Source organism: Vulpes lagopus, chromosome 22, assembly GCF_018345385.1.
Source record: "Vulpes lagopus strain Blue_001 chromosome 22, ASM1834538v1, whole genome shotgun sequence".
In the NCBI taxonomy this organism is placed as follows: domain Eukaryota; kingdom Metazoa; phylum Chordata; class Mammalia; order Carnivora; family Canidae; genus Vulpes; species Vulpes lagopus.
The window spans coordinates 29,395,033-29,401,593 of record NC_054845.1 but is presented as its reverse complement, the minus strand read 5'-3'; the positions used below and the strand labels follow the sequence as shown (position 1 = coordinate 29,401,593).

The 6,561-nt window shown below is 32.1% G+C and overlaps 1 long non-coding RNA gene across 2 annotated transcripts in view; it reads right to left on the bottom strand.

The window, feature by feature from the left end:
- Window positions 1-3,800: 3,800 nt before the first annotated feature.
- LOC121480491 overlaps window positions 3,801-6,561 on the bottom strand; it is a 112,058-nt gene continuing 109,297 nt past the window's right edge. For both annotated transcript variants that reach the window (XR_005984992.1, XR_005984991.1), the window contains one exon: window positions 3,801-4,890. This is a non-coding gene — a long non-coding RNA (uncharacterized LOC121480491). The remainder of the gene's footprint in view (window positions 4,891-6,561) is intronic.

The following is a 6,561-nucleotide window of genomic DNA, read 5'->3' as shown; positions in this document are numbered from 1 at the left end:
TGTATAAAGAACACAGTGCACTGCCTCACCCATGGTTAGGACTAACAAAATGTTAACCACTAATTTTGTGGCAAAGCACTTAAAGGTTATTGAACTTAAATGTGAATCCCAGATTTCTTTTGCTCAAAATTGTTAGTATTCAAAATTTTCTGACCTTTTCTGTGATAACAAATAGCTTCTAGCAGTATGTCACCTTGTAGGTATTTCTGAAAAATATAAACACACTTAATCAGTCTTTTCAAGATAAAGATGACATCTTAACAGAAAGAGAAAAACATGTAACAGAAAAATCATTTTGAAAAAACAGTATTTGAAATATTTTTGTCATAATGCTAAAAGTAATGTGAAATATCACTCATAAAAATGTTCCCATCTGAATACTTAGAAACTTGGAACAGAATTTTCTGTTTTACAATTTTCCAAAGAGTTTTAGTGGATTCGTCACTCATTTTAAAAATATAAAAATGTAATTCCTTCTGATAAGTGCTCAAGAACAACTGATTGACATCGTGGATGAAAGAAATTTACTTTGGAATTTAAAACAGACAAACAAAAACAAAAACCTTTGTCTAATTTCATGTGAAGATTAAAGGGAACATTGTTATGCAGCAAGCACAATCAGTAATGTGGTTTTCATCCCTTTTGTATCTGAATTTCTCCATGCGATATAATTTTTAGTTGTACATTCATTAAAATCATTATTAGATAAATTTCCAGATTTAAGTTGCTATCAAAATCATTATTCCAAGAATTTAAAAAAGATATATTTAATCCTATTGCTTTCACTTAAATATACTTAATATTATTTTAGTGAGAAAAAAATTCTTCTATAACATAAAATATAATTTAATGAATCATAAATATTGTATTTAATCTTCATCCAGTTCTTACTAAATTTAGCTGTTGTATAAGGTTTATAATTTTAATATGGTTATATAAATGTCACTCACAAATTATTTATACAGGTAGTTGAATTATTTATACAGGTAGATAAAGACAAAAACATGTACATAAAGGTTTTCTAATCCCTCAAATTTCATGTGATCAGAAGTTTGGTGAACTAGACTGTTTCTAATGTTCTAAAACAATGATCTAAACACACCAGTGAAAAAGCAGGAATTGTCAGAGGGATCATAAAACAAAATTCAAATACACTTTTCTAAAAGAAATCCACTTTAAACACAGAAACTTATATAGTCTAAAAATAAAGCAATGGAGAGAGATATGTCATGGTGACACTAATCAAAAGGAGTCTGGATTAACTATGCTACTTTTAGGCAAAGCAGACATTAGAACAAGAAAAAACATTAGGAATAAGATGGTATTACATAATGATAAAGAAGTCAGTTCTCCAAGATTATATAATAATTCTAAATTTATATACACCTAACAACAAAGAATCAAAACACGTGAAGCAAAATTGATTGTACTGAAAGAAAAAAAAGACAAATCCACTATTTTAGCAGAGACTATAGTATGTTGGATGTTGGAGACTTCAACATCCCTTTGTCAGTAATTGACAGATCAGACAGGAAGAAAATCAGTAAGGGTATAAATGGCTTAAACGTCACTAATTACCAACTTCATCTAATTGACATTTAAAACTACTCCCATCCTATTGTAGCAGAATACACAATCTTCTCAAACTTCCATGGAACATTTACCAAGAGACAGCATTCTGGGCCAAAATGTATGCCTGAGCAAATTTGAAACACTACAAAACATATGAAGTTTATTCTCTGACCAAAATGAAATTAAACAAGAAATCAACAAAAAAAGAGCTGGAAAATCCTCAAGTATTTGGGAACAAAACAAAACATTTCTAAATATCCCATGGAATAAAGATGCCCAGGAAAAATTTAAAATATTTTGAATTAAATGAAAATAAAAATACAAAATCGAAATCGATACCAAATAGCAATTGGTGGGGTGTAGTGCAAGTACTTCTTAGAGGGAAATTTATACCATGCAATTAATATATTAGAAAAGAAAAGGGACCCCTGGGTGGCTCAGTGGTTAAGCACCTGCCTTTGGCTCAGGGCATGATCCCAGAATCTGGGGTCAAGTCCCGCATCAGACACCCTGTGAGGAGCCTGCTTCTCCCTCTGCCTATGTCTCTGCCTCTTTCTCTCTCTGTGTCCCCATGAATAAATAAATAAATATTTTTAAAAAAGAAAAGAACAATATCTAAGATTAATAATAATCTTCTACCTTAGGAAAGCAGAGAAAGAACACCTTAAACATAACTTATACAAAGAAAAGATATAACAAAACTAGATAAAAAAATTAATGAAATCATTAAGAGATAAACAATAGAGAAAATTAATGAAATCATTACTTGGTTCTTTGAAAAGATCAACAAAATTGGTAAACATTTAAGTAGAGTAACCCAAAAAACAAAAACAAAACAAAAAAACCCCAGAAGGCATAAATCATCAATAAAAAAATAAAAGAGGGGTTGTCATACTGATCCTATAAACATTAAAAGTGTAATAAGGGAATAATGTGAACAAATTTGTACTCACAAATTTGATAATTTAACTTAAATGGTCCAATTCCTTGATAAACACAAACTGCCAAAATGCATAGAAGGAGAAATAGATAACCTGAATAAGCTTTGTACATATTCTAGAAATTGAACCAATAATTAATAATCTTCCAAAAAAAAAAAAAAAGACCAAATGACTTCATTGGTGAATTCTACTGAACATTTATTGAAGGAAATAATACAAATTCTCTACAATTTCTTCCAGAAAATAGAAACAAAAGAAATAACTTAAAATTAATTTTATGAGCCAACATTACCCTCATACAAATTCAAATAAAGATATTATAAGACAGGAATATAGACTAGTATCTCTCATGAACAGATACACAAGATTCCTCATCAAATTATTAACTAATCAAATTCAACAGTATATAAAAATAATTATATTCCATGACCAATTGGGTTTTATTCTAATTTGAAAATCAATGTAGTCATCAGAAAAATAGACCAAAGAAAAAAAAATCATATGATCATATCAATTGATGCCTAAAAAGCTTTTAACAGAATTCAACATCCTTTCATGGTAAAAGCTCTCAGAAAATGAGGAATAGAGGAGAGCTTAATAAGAAATACCTACCAAAAAGCCTAGAGCCAACATCATGCTTAATGGTGAGAAGCTGGATGCTTTTTCCCAAAAATCAGGAACAAAGGACGAATATCCTTTCTTAACATTCCTATTCATTATTGTGCTGGAAGTCCTAACTAGTGCAATAAGACAAGAAAATAGAGATAAATACAAGATATACATATTGGAAAGAAAGAAATAAAACTACCCTTATTCACAAATAACATGATTGTTTATGTAGAGCACCACAAACAAGCAACAACAGCAAATGCTGGAAGTAATAAGTGAATCAAAGGATACAAGATAGGATCACAGGATACAATTTTGGTAAACAAAAGTCATTGTTCTCTTATATTTCAGCAATGAGCAATTGGAATGGAAAGCAAACAAAAATTTGCAATAGCACTAAAAGAGCAAAGCAAAAAGAAGGAAGGAAGGAAGGAAGGAAGGAAGGAAGGAAGGAAGGAAGGAAGGAAGGAGAAGAAGAAGAAGGAGGAGGAGGAGGAGGGGGAGGAGGAGGAGGAAGAAGAAGGAGGAGGAAGGGAAGTAGGAAGGGAGGGAGGGAGGAAAGAATTCTTATATATAAATCTAATAAAATATATACAGGACCTGAATGCAAAGAAAGCAAACAAACAAACAAAACAAAACAAAACAACAAACAAACAAAAAACCAAACCCAAACAAAAAACAAAACCTACAAAACAATAACGAAAGAAATAAAACAAAACCTAAATAATTGCATAGATATTTCATATTCACATAAGTTAGGACATGAATATTTAGTCAATAGAAGACTAAATATTGTTAAGATGTCAATTTTTCCCAACTCAATCTGTAGATTCAAACAATCCCAAAGTTTCAGCCAAAAATCTCATAGATATCATAAAAATGATTCAAAAGTTCATATGGAAAGGCAAAGCACCAAAAATATCCAACACAATATTTAAGAATGAAGTTGAAGGACTCACAATAGCTGATTTCAAGATTTAATATTAAGATTATATGATAAATACAGTGTGATGTTGGCAAAAGAATTGGTGCATAGATCAATGCAGCATAATTGAGAAGCTAAAAATAGCTCTATACCAATATAGTCAACCAATTTGAGACAACGTGCAAAGACTTTAGACAATAGAAACAAAATACTATTTTTAATAAATGATACTGGAACTGAACATCCATATCCAAAAATACTAACATAGACACAGATCTTATATCTTACAAAAAAATTGATGCAAAATGCATTATAGACCTAAGTGTCAAATGGAGGAGAAAAGTTAAATTTCCCATGCAGAATTATAAATAATGAGGGATAGGTAACCCTCAAGGAGATGAAGCGTAACTCTCCACTCTTTAAGTGTGGGCTGTAATTACTGACTTCTGTATAGAGATGACAGTTTGGAAATGAGGGGAAAGAATAACTCTATAGTAGAGAAACCCGTGTTCAACGGGTTCACCGGGTTGAACACTCCCTCAGCCAGGTGATGAAGGTGAGCACCAACAATAAGACATATTGATGGTATGCATCCTTGATATCCTGTCATGAGAATGGCACTTTAACTTGGTGGTCTTCCTCTCAAATACAAATAATCTTCACCTAATCCTGAGGAAAATATCAGACACATTTTGATTTAAGTACATTCCACCAAATGTGTAACCGGTATTCCTCAGAACTGTCATGTTCATCAAACACAAGCAAATCTGAGAAACTGTCATAGTCAGGGAGAGCTTAAGGAGACACAGTGACTAAAAATAATGCGGTATCCTGGATGGAATCCTGAAACAGAAAAAAGGACACTAGGTAAAAGCTAAGGAAATCTGAATAAAATGTAGATTTTAGTTACTAAGGTAACAATACTGTTTCATTAGTTGTGATAAACGTACCACATTAGTGCTAGATTTTAATAATAGAGGAAAGTGGGTACAGGATATGTGGGAACTCTTTGTGCTATCTTTGCATTGTTGCTGCAAATCTAAAACTATTTACAGGGCCGTCTGGGTGGTTCAGTGGTTGGGCGCCTGCCTTGCACCCAGGTTGGGATCTTGGGATCCAGGATCAAGTCCCACATTAGGCTCCCTGCATGAAGCCTGATTCTCCCTCTCTCTGTGTGCCTCATGAATAAATAAATAAAATCTTAAATAAATAAATACAATTTATTTATTTATAAATAAATAACAATAGGTAAAAACAATAGGTAGAAAAATACTTTTGAAATTAAGCAACATACTTCTTTTTTATTTTTTAAGAATTTATTTATTTATTCATGAGAGACAGAGAGAGAGAGAGAGGCAGAGACACAGGCAGAGGGAGAAGCAAGCTCCATGCAGGGAGCCTGATGTGGGACTTGATCTGGGTCTCCAGGATCACACCCTGGGTCAGAGGCAGGCACTAAACCGCTGAGCCACCCAGGGATCCCCCAAAGCAACATACTTCTAAAAAACTCAAGGATAAAGTAAGAAATCACACTGGAAACCAAACACATTTTGAACTGATTAATAATGAATATAACTACATAACTCCCATTGTAAGACATAAATAAAGCTTTGCCTTATGTGCATGTAGTATTAAAAAACAAGAAAAGCTGAAAACAAATGCATGATCTAAATATCCATCAAAAATTCTATGTATAAAGCTTGAAAGACAGACTCCACCAAAAATTGTTAAAACTGATACATGAATCTGATCAGAAAAGTTGTAGGATGTAAAATCAACGTATAGAAATCTGTTGCATTTCTATACACCAATAATGAAGCAGAAAAAAGAGAAACCAAGGAATCAATCTCATTTATAATTGCACCAAAACCCATAAGATACCTAGAAATAAACCTAACCAAAGAGGTAAAAGATCTGTATACCAAAAACTATAGAACATGTAGGAAAGAAATTGAAGATGACACAAAGAAATGGAAAAACTTTCCATGCTCGTGGATTGGAAGAACAAATGTTGTTAAAATGTCTACTACCCAAAGCAATCTATACATTCAATACAACCCACATCAAAATAACACCAGCATTTTTCACAGAACTAGAACAAACAAATCTAAAATTATTTTTAGGGTCCAGAAAAGACTCTGAATAGCAAAGTAGTGTTTTTTGTTTTTTGTTTAAAAAAAAAAAAAAAGCAAAATGAGAGTCATCACAATTCTGGGCCTCAAGCTGTATTACAAAGTTATAATCATCAAGACACTATGGTACTGGAACAAAAACAGACACATAGATCAATGAAACAGAATGGAAAACACCATTACTTTATGGTAAACTAATCTTCAACAAAGCAGGAAAGAATATTTAATGGACACAAATGGTGTTTGGCAAATGGCATTGGGAAAACTGGACAGCAACATGCAAAAGAACGAAGCTGGACCACTTTCGTACACTGTACACAAAAATAAATTCAAAATGGATGAAAGACCTAAGTGTAAAATAGGAAACCATCAAAATTCTAGA